The 21,737-nt window shown below is 40.8% G+C and overlaps 1 long non-coding RNA gene across 2 annotated transcripts; it reads right to left on the reverse strand.

Moving 5' to 3' along the window:
- Positions 1-506: 506 nt before the first annotated feature.
- Positions 507-20,809, reverse strand: LOC113011232 (uncharacterized). 2 transcript variants are annotated; one of them, XR_003270493.1, is made up of 4 exons: positions 20,636-20,809; positions 18,277-18,345; positions 16,742-16,820; positions 507-654 (listed from the first exon to the last, which is right to left on the reverse strand). It is a non-coding gene; the product is annotated as an uncharacterized LOC113011232 (long non-coding RNA). The 2 variants fall into 2 exon arrangements; XR_003270494.1 differs by having other exon boundaries at positions 18,277-18,348.
- Positions 20,810-21,737: the final 928 nt, after the last annotated feature.

Here is a 21,737-nt window from a genome sequence, read left to right on the forward strand (position 1 = left end):
ATTCCAACTCTTGTTTCTTTATAAGTGTGACATTTTATCCTGGTGAATAGATGACAGGATTGCACTTTTAGTATGATACATCAAGAGAAGAATTCTGGTCCTCACTCGTTTCTAAATCCTGGCTATAGTCTTACTCATACTTTATTCCCCTCTGAAGCTTGTTTTTGTGCCATTCACTGACAAGTTCCTGTTTTTGGGTTTTAATTATAATTTTTGCACTGAAGAGTTTTGTATCAATTGACCAACACAATTCTTATTTTTACATCTGAGACTTTGGTGAAACCCAAAGAATCACATGAGAAAAACAAGTGAGAACAAAAGTTTATTAATCCAACAGTGAAACTAAATCACTGACATGGGAACAAGAACAAAGTGCCGGATGCATAGATTAAGTATTAATAACAGTGAAGATACTGTGCCCATAAAACATATTAACATACTTTAATTATCATGGTTGGTTTTAAGTACTTAAGAATAACTCCTGTGTTTTTTTAAAATTACATAATTAAAGACAAAAATAAATAGAAAAGCCTCTGGATGTGCTCTGGTCTGAGGTGCTGGGGGTCCAGTTAGAGACCAGCAGCTGGATGTCAATGGTTGGACTGGTGGACTACTTCAGTGAAGAGTAGACGACGTCTGGCTCTGGTTTAAAGTCTGAACACAAACACACACACAGTTCAAACAACAGGAAACATGATTACAAACTTTGTAGTTCAATCAATTACTTTCATGGAGTGAAACATTCTGCAAAACAAACTTAGTATACTAACTTCATCTTATTCAAATTTTGCATGAAAATACTTGGTAGTTTGTAATGGGATAAAGAGCCCATACTGGTGCACAGTGGTTGGTCAGTGTTGGGTTACATCAACTGTAGCAGACTTATTTTGTCATGATGAAGTTAAAAAGTCAAACACTTCTCTATCAATTGTATAGGAATTTCTTTTATTTATGTATTAATCAATTTATTCTATCCTATAATGCCTTTGTGCCACTGGATTTTAAGAAGTCTCACACTCATACAGTAAGACAAATGGTGGGGGTGTAGTAAGGAAGTTGGGGGAAGCAGACAACTCCACAGGAAGAGTCTTTTGTCTCTTTGAGGACTCTGGGAGGTAGCAAGGGAGTGTGAACCTTAAGGTGTGAAACAGCTGTGTACTGCCTTTTGTTCCTGAAGAAGGTATTTAACTGAGAGCCATGCTAGACTCGGGCGACTGCTGACCGTTTGCCCCGAGATCATGCAGGCTCTCCACAAGCTTGGTTGTCTGATCTTTGTTTTTTGATTAAAGAATGTTAGCTAATGCTCACCGCTCGTCTGCAGGCTTTATTTAATGGAAAAATTCCAAAACACTCTTCTCTTCATCTTGATAGATTTCTTAGATATCATGAACAGTGAATTTAAAAGACAGAAATCTACAAATTATAAAACATATTATGTACAAATAATGATGATTCATGGTCCTGGATCTTTGGCCAAGTAAGGCAAGGCAAGGCAAGTTTATTTATATAGCACAATTCAACAACAAGGTGATTCAAAGTGCTTACAGAGACATTAAAAACAAAAACAAATAAAAAGCATGATTTAAAATTTATTAAAAAAACAGTAGATAAAATCAGTAGTTAAAATTTAAGTTTTGAAATTTATACTTAAAAGTGTAGATTTGGTGTTTTATTCAAATCCAGCTGAGAACAGGTGAGTCTTCAACCTGGATTTAAATAAACTGAGTGTTTCAGCTGATCTGAGGCTTTCTGGGAGTTTGTTCCAGATATAAGGAGCATAAAAGCTGAATGCAGCTTCTCCGTGTCCGGTTCTGACTCTGGGAACTGATAAAAGACCGGATCCAGATGACCTGAGGGATCTGGAAGGTTCATACTGGGTCAGGAGGTCACTGATGTATTTTGGTCCTAAACCATTCAGAGCTTTATAGGCCAGCATCAGAACTTTAAAGTCTATCCTCTGACGGACAGGCAGCCAGTGTAAGGACCTCAGAGCTGGACTGATGTGGTCCACTTTTTTGGTCTTAGTGAGGACTCGAGCAGCAGAGTTCTGAATGAGCTGTAGTTGTCTGACTGATTTTTTAGGTAGACCTGTAAAGATGCTGTTACAGTAATCAAGCCTACTAAAGATGAATGCATGGACTAGTTTTTCCAGGTCCTGTTGAGACATCAGATCTTTTATCCTTGATATATTCTTGAGGTGATAGTAAGCTGATTTTGTTATTGTCTTAATGTGTTTTTCTAAGTTTAGGTCTGCATCCATCACTACACCCAAATTTCTCGCCTGGTTTGTGGTTTTTAGATGTATAGATTGAAGTTCTCTGGTGACCTGTAATCGTTTCTCTTTGGCGCCAAAGACTATTACTTCAGTTTTGTTTTTGTTTAGTTGGAGAAAATTGTGGCACAACCAGTCATTAATTTCCTCAATGCATTTACCAAGAGCCTGTACAGGGCCTCGGTCTTCCGGTGACATTGTGATATATATTTGTGTGTCATCTGCATAGCTGTGGTAGTTTATTTTGTTGTTCTTTATAATCTGTGATGAACTGCTGGACTTCCTCACACACACACACACACACACACACACACACACACACACACACACACACACACACACACACACACACACACTCTTTGTGTGTATGTAGACGTCATGTGTTAATGACCCTATGCATATTCATGTAACCACAATAAGAGGAGTGCTATGAGGAACCTGGCTGAGAGTCTGACGGAGGTCAAGTGGTGGAACGACACTTGGCTCCAGGCAGGTCTCCCTCATGCATGAGTAACAAGAAGAACTTTGCCTACTTCGTGTCTTGCTTGCTGTGTAATTATATTGCCTTCAACGTTCCAGCGAATAGGTTCAAGCTACAAACCTATCAACACCGTTTTGTGATCACTGCTGTTGATATATTTTACTGAAATTTTACTTTCAAAGAAAACACAGTAATGATCAGACAGGCCCACATCAGACACAGTAATGTTTGAAATGCTCAGGCTCTTGGAGATCAGTAGGTCAAGAGTGTGTCCTCTATTATGTGTGGCCTCTGTTACATGCTGAGTCAGCCCAAAGTTGCCCAGAGTGTTACTCAGGTCTTTAGTCCCTTTGTCCTGAGGGTTGTCCACATGGATGTTAAAATCCCCAACAATAATTACACAGTCAAAATCAACACAGATCACAGACAGCAGTTCACCGAGGTCATTAAAAAAGTCTGTGCAGTATTTGGGAGGCCTGTAAACATTAAGAAACACAACCTTGGATGGGGCCTTCAGCTGTAAAGCCACATATTCAAAAGACTGAAAACTTCCAGGAGATAGCTGCTTACATTGAAATGATTCATTAAATAAGACAGCAACCCCTCCTCCTCTCCTGCTCGCCCTGACCTCACTGATAAAACTGTAGTTAGGAGGGGTCGTCTCGATGAGAACAGCTCCACTGTTACTTTGGTCCAACCAAGTTTCAGTTAAAAACATAAAATCAAGCCTGTGCTCAGTGATTAAATCATTAATTAAAAATGTTTTCCCAGCTAAAGATCTAACGTTTAATAAAGCCAACTTAAGTGTTTTAGAGGCATTACTTGTCCCCTCGTGTTTGGGAGCAGTCTGTGGCACACAAGGTATGTTTACTATATTTAAACATCTTTTAGAGTGCAGCTCTCTGTGTTTTGACCAGGCCACATGTCTCCTTCTGTCACCTAAGAGTACAGAGATTTTAAAACCTTCTAGTAAACAGGGTCCCAGCTTCTCCTGGGAAAAGTCACCACTGCCATAATCCTCGCAGCCCGGACCCTCCACACATCACACATCAGACTGCGGAGACAGAGCATGAAGGTGGTAAGGAGGAACTAAGTGGGGCGAGGCTGGGCAATGTAACTTCGATTGCTCTGTTGAGGGTGGGGCTCGATGGCGAACCTTTGGCTGCTCTGGTGGGGGGTTTATGGGGGACAAAAAGGGATTGGGCCGGGAGGTAGATCTGAGCCCAGCATTGTCCTGCTCCATCATCTCCTCAGTGAATTTCAGGTGTGGGGAGGAGGGAGAAAGGGAGGAGAAAGGGAGGGGGAGGAGGGTGATGGCCTGTCAGGGGTTTGGGGGACTGGGGAAGATCGTGGTCCCTGGTCCTGGTCGTTGGTGTTGTTGAGAGAGTTGGAGGCAAATAGGGACCCCTCTTCTTGCCTCAGATGTCTCTCCTTTCTGAAGCTCTTCCGGGGTGGGGGCAGGCGAGGCTCCTCTTCAAGGTTTCTGCTGGGCTTTGTCTGTTCTTGGAGTACTGTTTCTTCCTCTTTATGAGAAAACTCCTCGTTTATCTCAGCCTTGGCACCAAGCACAGATGGATGACGTATGGAAAACATTTTAATTACAGCTGTGCAGAGACACACTGATGACTGACTGGAACACTATGATTCTAATTTTACATGAACACCATCCTCCCAGGGCAACACAGTGGCTTTTGGGATCGATTCCACCATCTCACTGGGGCCTTTCTGTGTGGAGTGTTCACCCTGTGTTTGCATGGGTCAGGTCTGACTGTCTCCCACAGTCCAAAACAGTTATTTGGGTTAATTGGTGATTTTAAATTGCCCATAAGTTTAAGTGCACATGGATATCTATCTCTCTGTGTTAGTCCTGCTGACCTGTTGTCCACTAGGACCCTGTTAAGGACAAGTAGAGGAGAATGGACCCTATCCTCACACGTGGTTTATATATGGCCACTAGAGAGAGAAGTGTGACTTTAAATACTAACATGGATCATCAGAACATCAATAATTATTTTATAGTAATACTGAGGATGTGCTGTTCTTAATAAAAGTTATTTTAACTGAGGGTGAAGATTATATTCACTTAAATATGTGTTTAGAACTGTGATGAACGAGACAGAGAGCCAGTGAGGCTGTTTGGACTGTCCTATGAAACATCAGTGCAGGAGTCTCTCAGTACAACTGTTTACAGTGAGGACAAAGAAGCAGCAGAAACACAAACAGAGAAAAAAACGGAAAAGATGAGCAGCAGCAAATAGTCTGCAGGGAGAGAGAGCACCTGCAGCTTCTGCAGCACTTCCTGGAAATCACATGACTGTAATTAGAGTACAGGAGAGTAACTGAGTACATTTCCTCTTTGTGACTGAGGTGATTTTCTTCTTGATATTGTTTCAGATAAAGTTTGAGAGCTTCTGGTTCTTCAGATGATAAAACTGATTGAATTCATTTGATATGATGTGTTTCAAATGATTTACACTAACTCCACATGATGTTTATCTGTAAATAGTAAAGTGAAGCTTTAATAAAAGTGAATCAGTTAATCCACTGAATCTAAATGACAACTATATGCAGGACTCATATGAGGGCTGATAACTGCTTGGTTTAGGGCCAGAGTCATGAAGTAAATAATTTTATCCCTCTGGCTAATTTCACATTAAGTGTAAGAATGATTCTGTATTTTTATTATTTGCTTTCCTTTATTTTACACAGACAGCATTGAGCCTCCATATTTATACACACAGCTGCTTCTTTAAAAGGAGGAAACTGTACAAAATAAAATTATTTTCTGGTTTTAAAATTTCTGGTTTTGACTTTATTAAAATGGTTATCCTTTATATTTTGTCAAAAACAAAAGAACCACATGAGAAGAAAAAGTGTGAACAAAGGTTTATTAATCCTATAGTGAAACAAAATCACTAGTATGGGAAACAGAACAAAGTGCCAAACTCATAGAGTGACTTTATTATCATTGTTTATTTTAAGTACTAAAATAATTCCAGTTAAACTTATGTGATTTTTGAAGCATATGAGTTTAAATAAGTGGAAAAAAATCTGAGTAATCTTTTGAACTTGTGGTTGTCTCCTTGTCTGAGGTGCTGGGTAACCAGTTAGAGACCAGCAGCTGGACATCAGTGGTTGGACTGGTGGACTACTTCAGTGAAGAGTAGACGACGTCTGGCTCTGGTTTAAAGTCTGAACACAAACACACACAGTTCAAACAACAGAAAACATGATTACAAGCTGTGTAGTTAAATAAAACCTCAAATGTCCACCACTCTGCATCACGTGCAGTCCCAGTTCAGACTTTACTGGGAACGAGCTCAGATATAAAATACTTTACTTCCTGCACTGCCTACACTTTAGCTGCTTATTGAAATAAAACTAAATAAATAAATACATAAAATAAAACCTGGAACCCACAAAACCAATTATGTTACAAGAGTCAGACTGTCACGGTCCGCAGTGGCTGACCGTGTGGTCGAGTGTTTGGAGGACCCAGGTGCGGACACAGATGAGCAGACAAAATTAATTTTAAACAAAGGCGAGCATTTATTTGACGCTGGAGTACATGAACTAAACTAAACAAGAGCTGAACAGGGACAACAACTAAACAGGAACCTAAACTGGGAAGAACAGTGAGACCATGAACAAGACTGTGCCAGAACATGAAGGAACTATGAAATATAACAATAAGCATCATGAGTCATGACCTGCACAGAGACTTGAAACCTGACATGACATAGGGCATGGAACACAGACGACGCGACACAGACTGAATGAAACACAGTGGTGGTGTCCCAATAGGGCTTTGGAGCGTGATGTCACGGGGGTGGGCGTGGAAAGCATTTTGGCCCGATCCGCCATTTTGGGGGTCTAGCGCAAGTGAAAAGGGAGCGAAGGCACACACAACAGCCATGGTTTGTATTTGCTGTGTGGGCAAGAGAATAATCTTGAAAATTGTTTATCTTTTCATTCTTTCCCAACCTGGAAGCAACATGAGGCAGCTCGTGTATCGATGTTACCAAACTCAGGCGTCTAGCCTGGAGAGCAGCTGTGAGACGAGCTGACGTGCAGCTCTCTTCCATCTCCAAATATCTTTTGGTGCTCCAGACATTTTCATTCCGGTAAGTTCTAAATATGTTCATATCACTCTTTATAGCCTATTAGTTTTATTTTCGATGCGCTCTGAGCTCATAGCAAATTAGAACAAACATCCTACTGAGTGATTTTGCAGAACTACCTTCTATTTATAGAGTTGCTAATAATTTGGCATTATTGCAGCAAACCAGCCTATGAAATGGATGAAACATCGGGACTGGGTTCCAGCACTACACAAGGGACCTGCTTCAAACAAACCACCATGCCAATCAGATTACTTCTTCCATGTGAGGGTGAAGAGGTGACCCTTCTGGATAAGATGGTGAAGGTTTGCTGCGTTTGTTGAACAGTGTGATAATAAAACCAGGGAAGAATGAAACCTGCTCCTGTTAAATATTCTAAAGTCTTGTGCTGTTAAAATTGCTGTATTTTTTCAAAAGATAGAGTAAATAAAGTAATGTTAGTAGTGGGTGATATCATGTAAACACTCATGATTTTGTGTAAACATTTTGTCATTTGTAAACTATAAATGACATGATTCTACACTGTAACTGATGTGATGTTCTATAAAATGGTTTTAAGTTTTAAAAAAGAGGCAAAAATTAGTTTGTTTGTTTATTCAACTTTTGAACAGTGGGACTCAGTCAGTACATATTCAGTAAATGCTAATTATTTACACGCCAGTGCACTACAGGCATGAATCTAGACCCCTAGATAAAACATTATGGCATTATAGCAGTGACAACTCCTTTCATTCCCACGACCCACAGCTTTACTGTGTTCCAGCAAAGTATCCAATAGCAGTGACAACTCCTCCAAAGTAGTGGGATTTTTCTGTTTTGAGGATGGCTCCTTTTACCTGTCGGATGGTCTGACAGGTGGTCCCATATATCCCACAATTCATAGCGCGGTGGTGGGTGTGGATAATTTTGCCGCAAAATACAGCAGAAAGGAGCGGCCAAAGAGGTTATATATATATATATATATATATATATATATATATATATATATATTAGGGGTGCAACGATATTCATATCGATATTGAACCGTTCGATACAGTGCTTTCGGTTCGGTACGCTTATGTATCGAACAATACAAAATTTGTAATTTATTTTATCAACTTTCCTTCTGACGATGGTAAATGGCCTGCATTTGTATAGCGCTTTACTCAGTCCCTAAGGACCCCAAAGCGCTTTACACTACATTCAGTCATTCACCCATTCACACACTGGTGACGGCAAGCTACATTGTAGCCACAGCTGCCCTGGGGCGCACTGACAGAGGCGAGGCTGCCGGACACTGGCGCCACCGGGCCCTCTGACCACCACCAGTAGGCAAACACGGGGTTAGTATCTTGCCCAAGGATATTTGGCATGCAGCCAGGAGGCAGCCTGGGATCGAACCACCAACCTTCTGGTTAGTGACTGACCTGCTCTGCCACCTGAGCTACAGCCACCCGATGAGCGCTCAGTGAATCTGCGCTCGACTACTCCGCCTAGGCTGCACTGTCGAGCGCAGATCCACTGAGCGCTCAACACAGACAGCATCGTCAGAAGGAAGAGCGCAGGGCAAGCTAGCGAGACAGAAGTTAAGCTCTCCTTGCAACATGGACCTCCCCCACCCTCATTCAGATCTGGCGTTTGGAATTATTTTGGTTTTCATGTGACATATTGCAAGAAACTCCGTCCCGGGTCTGGTCCGTGGATCGGGTTTCCCCGAGGCGTGGGCGTCTATAACCAGAGTTTCGTCTTTACCCTATAAGATTCAAAATTATTCTTAAGTAACACTCAGCAATATATTCTCAAGTAACACTCAGATATGCCGTGTTGTGGCCATTTTTGTTGAATGTTTATAAAATGCAATTTGTATTCATTTTTGTTTTTTCTTTAAAGGTGTAAGAATATTCTGACCTGGTTTTGTTATGTAAATTTGTAATTAATTTTATTGGAGAAGCTTTTGGAAAGTGATTGGTTTATTAGCTTATGGACCCTCCCATTAATCAAGAGATTAAGAGCACCCTGGATGGGAGTGGTAAAGAGGTTTTCGTTTTTTGTTTGCCAAATGTCAGATGGGAAGACGGGAGGGTTAGAAAATGATTTTTTGACCACTTTTGAAGTTGTTAAAGCAAATTAAATTAGCTTTCGTTTAATTTTAAGTTTAAAGAAGTTATTTGGTTGATTTTTGTTTATAATTTTGCACGAAATAAACCACATATGATTTTTAAACAATGGAGTCAGAAGTGCGTTCTAAAACAAACCTCCCGTTGCCACCCACGGCCTTTTTTTGGACTTTTTTGGTGTTTGGAACGTAAAAGGCCGCGACATGCCGTCAGCGGGTTAGTTACGACGTCAGGAGCAGTTAGGAGAACAAAATGATACAGAGACTGTTCAGGTTGCTTTCCCAAAACTCAAAGTTTTATTCTTCTGTGCAGCGGTATTTATAGGCAGAAAGTTCGTGTGTCAACAAGTTTCAAGTTAGAACCATATAAGGAAGGTCCCCCCCACTCTGAAAGAGGCCTTCTACAATCGTATCTCAACACACCTTTGACAGGTCCGTTCAACACTAGACAGTTAGAATCCTTTGTTCTACAATTGCAGTAAGATGCACTCTCAAGGCCTATAAATCTTATACAGAGGTCTCCTACATCCGTGAGTTCTGACACAACCCAGATGGTCTTCACATAAACATCTTCTGCAAGGGAGTGATAAGTAAAAGAGTGATTTGTTGGTGTTTTCCCTCCAACCTTAGTATCTACTTTCACACCATAAAATCTTGAGTTGACAAAGCAAGAGAAAATGACGGTTAACATAAAGAGCCTTGTTGAGTCACAGAATCTTCTTGTCTAATATCATAAAAACAAGTACCCAGTACATGCTCCCATAATACTAAAATATCTAACAGTTATGACCCTGAAGGTAAGCGAGTCATGGACTAAAGTAAAACAGTATGTTGGATGTGCCATGCAATGCTCAATTACATGGGTGGGAACTAGTGTGTTAGCGCAGTTAGCTCGTTAACGTGTTGGCCATCTAGCCCCATGCACGGGGCGATCGACGGTAGCTCGTTAATGGAGATTTGCCGTGTTGTGGCGTTAAGGTCATTTCAACGAGATTAACCTGAAAGCACTAGTGGGAACACAACGAATATGACTATACATATGATATACATTTCTGTTCGTGTAGACAGCAACAGATATGATATGATTTTCAACAGTTTATCATAGTTAATTGACCCCATTTAATTGTAGGCTGTCAGCCGGCAGACTCAGACGATCTCTTTTTGCAGCAAAAATAATAACTGAAGTGAGATAAATTCATCTTACAGATATTACAGATATAAAACATATATCGACAAAGTTTCACTTTGAGCACATAATTTGCAGTTTGCACTTGTTATTATGATAATCAGCATATTACAAAATTACAAATTGCACTAATATTGTATCATGCATGAAGTATTGTGATAATATTCTATCATGCTGTGTTTTGACATCCACACCACTAACATCCATCTATCTCTGTCTCCATAGTGTCCAAGATAAGATGTGCGTATGTTAAGCACCTTTGCTTAGGAGGCTTCCAGTGGGCACTGTAGTTAGATCCCTGAACCATGTTAACTGGCTCCCTCTGATGTGGGAGAGCAGCAACTCTACAATAAGCCAATCCTGAATAACCAAACTCCTGATACGATCCGCTATCATGTACCACAGGCTTGATTTGTTCCTGTGGGGCCATCACCTGCAGGAGGAGGCTTGGTGTTCTGATGCTTTGTGGGCTGGGTGGCAGTCAAAGGCAGACGCCATGGTGTCCAATCCCTTAGATGTGGCACTCTCATTTCAATTTTATGATCAAATATACAAGATTTAAATCTATTGACAGATATGCCATGTATGATATATTGACATAAAACTGTCATTTTAATAACTTTATTTTCACTCTCACTGTGTTTATAGGAAGGTATTAAAATTTTAAACAGGGACAAAAATGACATGAGCAAAAGATTTACAGACAGTGCCATGTCATCTTAAAGTGTTATTGAGAGCAAGCGAGCAAACACTTGTTTTTAAGGAGTAATTTGGAGTTGAAATATATTTGCTAAATATAAAATATCCACTGTGTTCTCTCCTGCCTTCAGGTGTCTGTCTAAGTGGGTCGTCATTACAACGGACTCATTTTAAATGAAACAGATATGATCTCCTGGTAAATGGACTGACTTTTTCAAGTCTTATTGACCACTTAAAGTGCATTACAGCAGAGGACTGAATCACTGACCCTCCAATTAGCGGAAGACCTCCTGAGCCACTGTTATTATAATTAATGTAATTATAAGAAATTACAGAAATAGTGCTAAGCGATGATGACCACAAGGAACAACCAAAAGGGACAGAAAAAGCTGCAGTGGCATCAGTGCTGGGAGGAGAAGTAAAGTGCTTCAATCAGAAAAGTAACAGATGCCTCATCAGAAAGTTGGGGCTGTGCTGCTCAGAGCAACATCTGACCTGCTGATAGACTGCTGCTGCTGTAAATGCTGTGTGCTGCTAAATGAACTGGTCCAGGCATAGCAGTTCACTGCACTGTGGTCCCACTGTGAATTCCAGATGACAGCACTAATGGATGATCCCAGGGTGCAATCATCTCTATCCCTGCTGCCCTGTTCAGCAGATGGGCTGTAATTCCAATTCAGACCTCTGAGGCTGAGAGCTCCTTAATTCAGACATGCAAAAGTCATTAAACTTCTTACGTATATACTCCTGCTGGAGACCTATGATTATATAATTTCAATTGATGTAAGGAAAAAGAGCCGTCCTCCAAATACTTTCCTACAATTACATTTGACAGTTGGTCTGGAGGATTAAACCTAAGATCATGTTTGCCTCCATCTGTGTATCTATACTACTGTATGAGTATGTTCGTTTACAGTCGCTGGAACAACCGTGTTAACACAATTAACCGCAACATCACAGAATAGCCCAGCAGCACATAACCACTAGCAAGATCCCAGCATGCCTGGCACATTTTTTTCTTTTTCTTTTTTTGCATGACTCAGATCCCAAAACATATTATTTTAGGCATATAGACCTCAAGTGTGTAACTTAACTCAGATACACAGAATACTGGCAGAGAAATGTCATGTTTCTGCTTAATGCCAAGCTGCTCTACCCATTCGGCCAACATTTTCTCTCCAGCTTCTCAAATATACCGTTAGGTAACAGTTACCAAAGTTAAATGAGTTCAGGTTCACTGATGGAGCTAAGTTCAGGCCTCTGAAACAGCAGTGTTTCAAAAAGAGCAGGTGTAAACTTCAGACTCAGTCTCACCGCTGCTGTTTTTTATTTTTATATTTGCTTTGATATGAAGCATTTAACCTTGCTAGCTTAGCTTACATAACCTTAATGCATGATCACTAGCAATTTTGGGAAAGAGAATTTAATGGATTCAAGTTCTACCATTTTTTAGGAGGATTAATTACATTGTATGATACCTTAATTCAAATAATAATTAAAGCGAGTTGATTAACACGCCGCTGCAGCACACCCCATGACCCTGACCCACATCCCAAACCAGATGTTGAATGCCTACAAAATATAAGGATGTTTAAATGTAAGAGAAAGCAAAGAGGGAGATGATACTTCAATTTAAACCACAAACATGTTTTCACACTTCGTGCACAACATCTGATCCAGTCTTTGTTGAGAAGTTGACTTCGGCAATGAGCTAGTGCAAGATGAGCTGGCCTGAACGTGTTCAGGGATTTAAGCTCTAAACGCACAGATAACAAGTGGTGTACTTCCACCTGTGATTGACCTGCGCGAGTGTCTTACTGTTCAAGCATCCAGCCACAGGGGAGCTTGGCTGCAGCAGAGCCTGAACCCTCTGGGGAGCAGGGTAACAGAATCGCAGGCTTATACAGATATCTACACAAAGGACAAGCTGGCGCTGGCAGGTGGCCCCAGCATAGATAAGTGTGTTTTCTGTTTTGGGGGAAAGGAGGCGGGGGTGTGAGTGAAGGAAAGACTGCTCACTTACTGGCCTGTTTCCTTCTGAGAGTGATGATGCCTCCCGTGGGTGTAACACGCAAGGAGGTGGGACTCTTGAGTGTACTGTAGACATGCTTATGTCTGCGTTAATGCATGAGAGCCTTCCCCCAACCCCAGCAGTCTTTTTTTTTTTTTTTTTTTTTTTTTGCCTGTCCCATTTGGTTCTTTAGCCATCAGGATTGTTGTCTGAAGACCAACAAGGATACCCAATGGATTTACTTTGCCAAATGGATCTTCGTGGCATTGCCGTATTGGTCCATTTGGTCGATCTTTGTTTTTATTATTTATTATATTTTATTTTCAGATGTTACAGATGGGACAGACATGAGTGAGGGATAGGAAAGGGAGAAAGAAAGAGGACGGAAAGGAAAAACAGAAGGGGAGAGGGACAGTGAGAAAGGGGGGGAGAAAAAAAATAAAAATCTCCTGGATCACCTGTTGAGAGAAAAATAGAAAACAAGCAAAAAAAACAAAGCAACATACTAAACACAACACCATCGCATTAATCTAGCTAAGTGTAAACAGCAGTAAATACTAAATATTCAATGTTGTTGTGCAGCACGCAGGACAGATGTGCTTCGAAGTAGCAGCCAAGAAAGGTGTAATTTGGGTCTACGAGCAGTGAACACCCGTGTGCATACCTGTGTGGATCAGCGCGCTTGTATTCCAAAGGTTTCTCCATGTAACGATCTGCTAGGGAGTGTGGGGGGGCCACAGCCCCGTCCTCCAGGGTGTGAAGCGGGTATGGAGGAGATCAAAACTCCAGACATCCAGAGGCCCCCAGAACACAAGAGACCATGGAAGACCAACAGAGGGGCAGCCGTGCCACTGTTCCAGTAAGAGTTGAGGAGAGTCCCAGATGAGGGTTCACTCAGCAGCTGCGGAGCAGAAGCCAGGGGGAGTTGCAGTGACGCGCCCATGAGCTCCGCCGGCCCCCAGCTGTGCCTGAGTGACCGAGCCCCAGGCCGAGAGGCCGGGGGCACCCCACCTCCGAAGGGGCCCGAGCGAGCCCCAGGCTCCAGGACCCGATAAGCGGCCGCCAAGGTGTGTACCTGGACGCCCACCCCCAGACACAAAGAACCACCAACGCACCGACACCTGAGGGAGTCCGCCACCGGCAGGGGAAGTGGTGGTGGGTGGAGATAGGCCTCCAAACCTTGGAGGGCCTGAGGTGTCCCCAGAGAGGTGGCGTCTGATACCCAACCTGACATATAGACACAGACATACAGGCACACACAGACACAAACATTCATTCCCACCCTCATGCTCTCATGTGCACTTACTCCACACTCAACCAACGTGGAGACAGACATAAAGAGACGCTGTACACACGATCACACTCCCCAAGCGTACTCTACAAACCGGGTCTAGGTACCCTTGCCCCTGGAGGGGGGAACTGCACCCAGACCCAGGTGGGTCTGGGTGCAGTTCTGTACTGTACTTTTGAGTTAAAATATATATTTATAATTTTAATAAATGACAAATTAAAAAGGCATGAACATTTTTTTGTATCGAAAAAATATCGAACCGTGAATTTTGTGTATCGTTGCACCCCTAATATATATATATATATATATATATATATATATATATATATATATATATATATATATATATATATATATATATATATATATATATATATATATATATATATATATATATATATATATATATATATATATATATCATAATAATCTGACAATACTATAATATTGTCCATATTATATTTACATTATCACAGTGAGATGACTTTGGTCTCATGAACAACATTAACTGATTGTTATTTACTAACTAATCTTAAACGACTGTTCAGCACAGAAATGAAGCCCAACAATCATGTTTTACAGTCCCGTGGTCTCAGCCTCAGATACTCAACTAATCAAAGTGATGTCATGACAAAAATGAATGACCAACAAAACATTTTTCTCCTTCATTTCTGTCAAACAATGCTGTATGTAACGTGTCTCGCGGTTAGTATCATGGTTGCTAGGCTACCTGAACAGTGCGACGAAGCATCCCATTTCACAAGCCTCTCACTTCCGCACTTCTCATATGACCCTGCCATAAAATTCTAAATATGAATGGAAAACTGATTGATAATATCAGTGTGTGAATGTGTGTGTGAATGGGTGGATGACTGGATATGTAAAGCGCTTTGGGGTCCTTAGGGACTAGTAAAGCGCTATATAAATACAGGCCATTTATCATAATATAATTAGTATGATACAAATGTATAATCTATTTTCCAAGCTGTTGGTTACGTATTTTAATGAAAATAAAAAATAAAAACAGGAAACAGGAACAATTATTCTCTTCACAGTTTTTACCACTTTTAAACACCTGCTGAGAAACAACAACAGACTACAACAAACTGGGGGTGTTTGTGTGAGTAAAACTGCGCGACCACATAGCTGTCATCTTTTGTTAATGCAAACTGGCACCCCTCCCCACAGAGGCCAAAGCAAGTGTGTTCTCACAACACTATTTTTAGCCAAGCAGCAACACAGTATGAAAGTGTTTTCAGCCTATGGTTCACTAGAATCAACAGCAGGAAACTGCTGCTGTGGTTTTACATGCAGAAGTCAAAATGATTCATTGTATTAAAGGGACAGTTTTTCACCCTGAACACACAGTTAAAGACTTTTAGTCTGTTCATATGTCTCATTATACGCCTCACATTCACAACAAATTCATCCTGGTTACATCCTGCTGCCAAAAGTAGATTTAGAAGATACACCTGACCTGCTTTCAGACTAACTGCTTAGTTACAGCACTTCTAAAAGTCATACCACACCTGACATCTGGGCCATACAAGGTCAGCCTATACCATGGTCTAGATTATTAGTCAAAATTGACCAAAGTAAACTGCACATTTGGACCAACCAATGCTATATTGATATTCTTCAATATAAATATATTTTCATATATGTTTATCATGTAACAGTTGAACCTGATCTTGAATACATGCTGTACAAAAAAAAAAAGAAATAACAAGAAAAATGATTAAATAAATAAAAATAATGGCTGAAAGGTTTAGGAGTTTCAGCTCCTTAACATGTGACACCCTCTTTTCAAACAGACCAAACAAAATGGGACAATTGACTCAAAGTGTCAAACAAACAAAGTGTTTGTTACTGATGATGTGACACAGGACAGAAGCAGCTGAATGAGGTGTTCAGAGACCTACTGTCTGCTTAAGTCCAGCTAAATGTAGTCAAACTGATTGGATAGAGATGACTTATCAGCAGAGTTGTGTAGTCCATTATTGTCCAATTTTTAAGCTATGAAGACCAAAAAGGGGTTTCATGAAATCAGCAAAAGTCAGCACAAGATCTAGAGTGTGATTAGGACTTGGGCTCATTTACATTTCGATAGAAGCCAACTGAGTCAATCAATAAATAAAAAGTTGAAAATGTTAAAGTTGTTACACATATATGTTGGTTGGTTGATCAGTAAAGTAGAGTGGAAGATTTCTGCCTCTTTCTCAGCCTGTGTTTTTTTGATAGAACTGCTAAATGACCAGCTCACATGGGGAAAACAACTATTCCTGGAAATGAAGTTTAGCTGCCTTAATTATCTGTGGAATTCTTTATCTGTCAGGCATTGGGAAGGTTCCCTGTGATTATCTGGAATCCATAGATTGCCTGACAATTTGTCAAAAAAGAATAATTTAGTGTTGTTCTTGTGTCTAATGTTTTTTGAGAGATAATGACTTGGAGCTCTGGATTTGTGTCTCCTCCCAGAATCAAACTGAGACTCTATCGCGTGTTAGATAAACGTGGAAATCATTACAGTGTAAGGCCACTCTGTAGACATGAACCATGATGAAAACAATCACTAGCAGACTTACCTTTATTTTGGCTTTCTTTCACCATGATTTCTTCATAAGTGCTCTCACCAGTTTGAGTAAACAGCAGCTGGATCACTCCCTGCACAATAAAGGACACACAGAAGACATCAGTGCAGGCAGAACAACTCATAGCAAAGGATATATATTAATGCTACTGCAGAAATATTTAGACAAGAAACAATTTGGATACAAAAAGTAATTGAAAACACTGGAAACATGACTGTTCATCATCAGGATTAGTGTATTGAGTCAGCATGTCAGGATACTAAAAAAATATAAACGTTTCAAACATTTCAGAATTTTGAAAATAGACACAGACATAAGCTGAATTCAAAATATTGGTGTCACATTAATATGAAGGAACAAGGGCACCCAAAGGTAAACTGTGAATAATACCAGAGTAAATGAATTAATGAGCGTATTCATGAGAGTCATTATTAACTTGTCTGTCTTTTTAACCCCCCTGTGTTGAAACACCTGCAGCTGAAGTGTTTTCTTTCTATCAGAAACAGGATGCTGGACGACTGCAGAGCTGTTAGCTTCAGTTAACCACAGACCACAAACACACAGTCCTGTACAGAAATGGTAACGGATAATACGCGACAGCAAACTTTAAAGACAAACTCATATCATATCTGATTAAAATAATCAAGGTGTTACATTTTGGACAAGGAAGCAAATAAAAAAAGTATGCATCAATGGAAGTGAAAGGATAAATGTAAACTAAAACAATTCTTGTTACATCACACATTTTTTTTCACTCGCATACTCCATAATGTCCTCATCCATTATATATATATATATATATATATATATATATATATATATATATATATATATATATATATATATATATATATATATATATATATATATATATATATATATATATATATATATATATATATCAACCGTAATCACAATCAGCATCAAACTTAAACCAAGTCAGAAAGACTTTTGCCAAAGGAAGCAATTCTAACAACTCAGCAGTTATACATTTTATGTCTTTAGGTTTTTGTTTTGTTTTTTTCAGTGTTTAGTAGTAAAATGTATGCAAACTTTTCAAAATTCTTAAAGTTTGCATTAACTGGGCGGTGGCCTCTGTGACAGACAGGTTGCTGATGACACAGGCAGTAGGCTGTAGCTGTGAGCTGTCTGCTACCTAATGGGAATCCCCCGTAGTGGACCACTGGACTACTGTACCGTCTGAGCTTTTTTAATGCAATTTCTATTCTGGCCAATAATATGGCTGGTGTGTAGTTAACTGTACTACCAGACTATTCACAAAGTCTGAGCTCCAGTTTTGGTGGTTAGTTAGCAGCCATCTGTGTCTGACCACATAATATCAATGTATTTAGCTTAAAACAAAGCTTTTCTAAATACAAATTATTCACTTTTGGTTGCAAAAACCACCCCTTTCCAACAGTGTTCCAATTTTCTAAAATAACCCTTCTCTTCTGACAGATCTGATCTCAAAACAACAAGAACTAGACCATGAAAAAAGAAAAGAAAAACCCAAAAAGAATGAACATTACCTCTGCATTGCTTGATTGGATGTTTTCGACAGTGTGATGTTTTGATGTTGCAGTATGTCATGTTTTCTTCTGCTGAAATGAACCAAATTTAAGATCAATTACTGTAAAAATTGTCACTGGAAATTTACTCAAGGAAAAAAAAAACATTTTGTCAACATTCCTACATTTTAATGTATTGTAATAATTGTTGTTATTCGTGTGATTCAAAATGGCACCTGTGGTTGGCACGCCATCTACCGCTCTCTCTTATTTGTCTCATTTTATTGTTTTTAGCCAACGTTGTACAACATCTCAGTTCCACACTGTCTTGCGATTGCCAGATACTGAAAAAAGGCAGCTGTCTATGCGCAAGAGACGCAGGAAACGGGGTACCTGTGGAGGTCACCTCGCTAAGCTGAGACTCTGGATTTCTTACCTTCCCAACAATCTTCACTTCATTCATCAATCTTTTCCATGAATCCTGGTGCCATGACGTGGACCCTGCGGACTCCTGGTTGGTTCCCTTTGTTGGCTCTATCAAGAGGAGCCCTCTTCAATCCCTGCCTCTTCGCCATTTGCGTTGGTAGGGAGCGACTTTATCCAACATTCGACCTGTGGCTCAGGTTGTTGGTGCAGGGGAAGTCTCCGACCCAGCTCCCCTCAGGTTGGGTTTAATAAATGTCAGATCAGTGGCAAATGAAAATGTCTTTTCTTCCCATGCATTGGATTTCCTCTGTCTGACAGAAACTTGGACTTCACCTGGTGAGTTAAGCACCTTTTATTAACTACTGCCAGCTAGCTTTGCTTATTTTAGCGCTCCGAGATCTTCTGTTTGTGGTTAGCTGTTGTTTTTAAAGCACACTTTGCCTTTAAGCAGCTATCCTCAAGAAGATGCTACACCACCTTTGAACTTTGTTTGTGTGAACTGGGCCACTCGCTGCTGTGTGCAGTGGTTTAACTGCCTCCTAAATATAATAATAATATTTTTTTTATCTCGGTTCTCTGACATTCTTGCTGACAGTGCTTCACAATATGACCAGATCCTGCTACTCTGTGATTTTAATATTCACATCTGTTGCCCAGGGAAGCCCCCTGGCTAAGGACTTCATGGACTTCATAAACTCTTTTCATTTTATTTAATCTGTTAAGGGTGGCACTCAAGAATGGGTTATTTGTCTGTAACTTACATGTCGAGGATGCTACATTCTCTGACCATGTGCCCATTTTATTTATCACTTTCACTATATTTCTAAACACAGATCACGACCCAAATTAGGTTAAAACCCAAGGAGAAGAGATGTTTTTAAACAAGTTTTGAAAACAGCAAGGGATGGAGCCTGCCTGACCTCCCGACACTCGCTGCTCTGGATTTATAAAATGTCTTTGGAACATTAAAAAGCACCTGGTTTGCTCCTTGTTGCTCTTGGTGCTGCTCTTAAACAGGTTGCACCTGTCCAACGCTGTTGAGGCTTCGGCTCAAATACAGCAGAGCATTTTTCTACACTGTTCGATCAACTTGAATCCAGTCGTTCTAAGTTGTCCAGCTCAGATGGATTACTCTTTCATCTGGACTGTCATGGTCTGGGTGAGTCCTTGGGTTTTTCCACTCAGTCACAGTTCCACCCCTGGGCAGAGTCGCTGCTTTCCTGCACGTCTCCACACCTGCTGGCAATTGAGCTGCCAGTACTTAAGACCAGCGCTCACCAGTCCTCTTCCTCTTCGCCAGGTCTTCAGCTAACCACATTATCCTGTTGTCTGCTACCTCCATCTCCTGGCAATACACGCTTTCATCCTGAAGCTGGTTTGTGCTTGGCAGCTCTTTGTGTCACAGCACCTCTCGGATTCACTCACCTGCTTGCCCTCCTGTCACAGTACTCAATCGGGCCAAAACTGCTCACTCTGACCACTCACTCCTTCTTTGCCATTCCTCCACCTGCCAAAAGTTTAGAGCCTCCAGGTCATGTTTCCTGCCCCGTGCCCCTGTACATATCCCCTCGTCACAATCCTCTGGTGCTTTTGTAAATCAACTATTTCTCATAGTTTAGCATCACTCCTGTTTACCACCATAATTGAAGTCCCATGTTATTTCTCATAGCTCACAGTATTTGTCAGGCCCTAGAAAATAAAGTTCTGTTAATTACACTCATCCCTGCCTCTGAGTATGATCTGCATTTGAGTCTGGTTGTCGGGTTCGGCCTCGGCCGTGACATGTACTATGTAAATCTGTTCTTGATGTTGTTGATTATCTAAGCTTTGGAATGATCTCCCTTTTCACATCAGTTTCAGTGGTGGTCTTTAAATCCAGGATAAAAACCATTTAAAAACTATGCATCTATACAGAATGGAAAATCTATACACATGTACAATCAGGAAGTCTCACCTTCAGGTTTTCTGTGGACACATCGTCTCACCACCAGAACCAGTAACACCAGTAGAACCACAACACACACTGATCCAACACATGACAACACATAGAGAACAGGAGGAGAGAGTGATGGAGGAAGAGTGATGGAGGTGGAACCAGGAGGAGAGGTGGATGTAGGTGGAGGTGTGGATGTAGGTGGAGGAGTGGTGGTGTGTTCGTCTAAAATAAAGCAAACACAGTCACTAAGTTGTCGTCACATTGTGAATGTTGAAAGCTGCAGAAACACAGACAGGTGAGTGTGTCACCTGTGACAGTGATCCAGCTGGATGGAGACTCTCCATGACCGCTGATGTCACACTTGTAGAGGCCTTCATCAGACCTGGAAACATGCTGGATGGTCATGTGACCTGTAGGCTGCTTCCTGATGAGGGAGCCATCTTTATAGAAAGCAGCTGGGAGGTTGGAGGGAGTGGTCTTTGTTTTACAGAGCAGAGTGACGTCATCTCCCTCCATCACAGGGAGGACAGGACTCTGCAGGATCACTGATCCACCTCAACACAGAGACAAACTACAGCATTTCATCCATTTACACACAGCTTCATCAACACTAACTCCACACACTCAGCTTACCAGTGACTGTCAGGTTAACCATGTTACTGATGGGACCCTCTCTGGACTCACACCAGTAAACTCCACTGTCTTGAGGTATCATCAAAGTGATGTTACAGGAAGAACCAGCTGGTTTTCCCCACCCATCTCCACACTGAGTCCTCTGTCTTGCATTTGTCTTTCTCCTCAGAGTCCATCCAGCAGAGCTGTTGTCGTCCTCACAGCTCAGAGACACAAAGTCTCCTTCAAAGAACTGAGAGCTGCTGGGACTCACAGTCAGACGAGCTGTGAGGGTTAAAATAACAAACCGACAATGTGATACAATAATATAAAAGGTGTTTTCTGGGTTACTTATTTCATTTAGTTTTATATTTGAGCTCCATAGTGAAACATGAACCCAATCAGGTCATATCAGTGAGCATTTCTCAGGTTTAAACTGTGACAGAAGAAGGTTACTGACCTTGGTTTGTTGTGCAGCTCAGCAGTGAGATCAGAACTAAAGAGAAAT

This window comes from Astatotilapia calliptera, chromosome 3 (genome assembly GCF_900246225.1).
Source record: "Astatotilapia calliptera chromosome 3, fAstCal1.2, whole genome shotgun sequence".
Lineage (NCBI taxonomy): Eukaryota > Metazoa > Chordata > Actinopteri > Cichliformes > Cichlidae > Astatotilapia > Astatotilapia calliptera.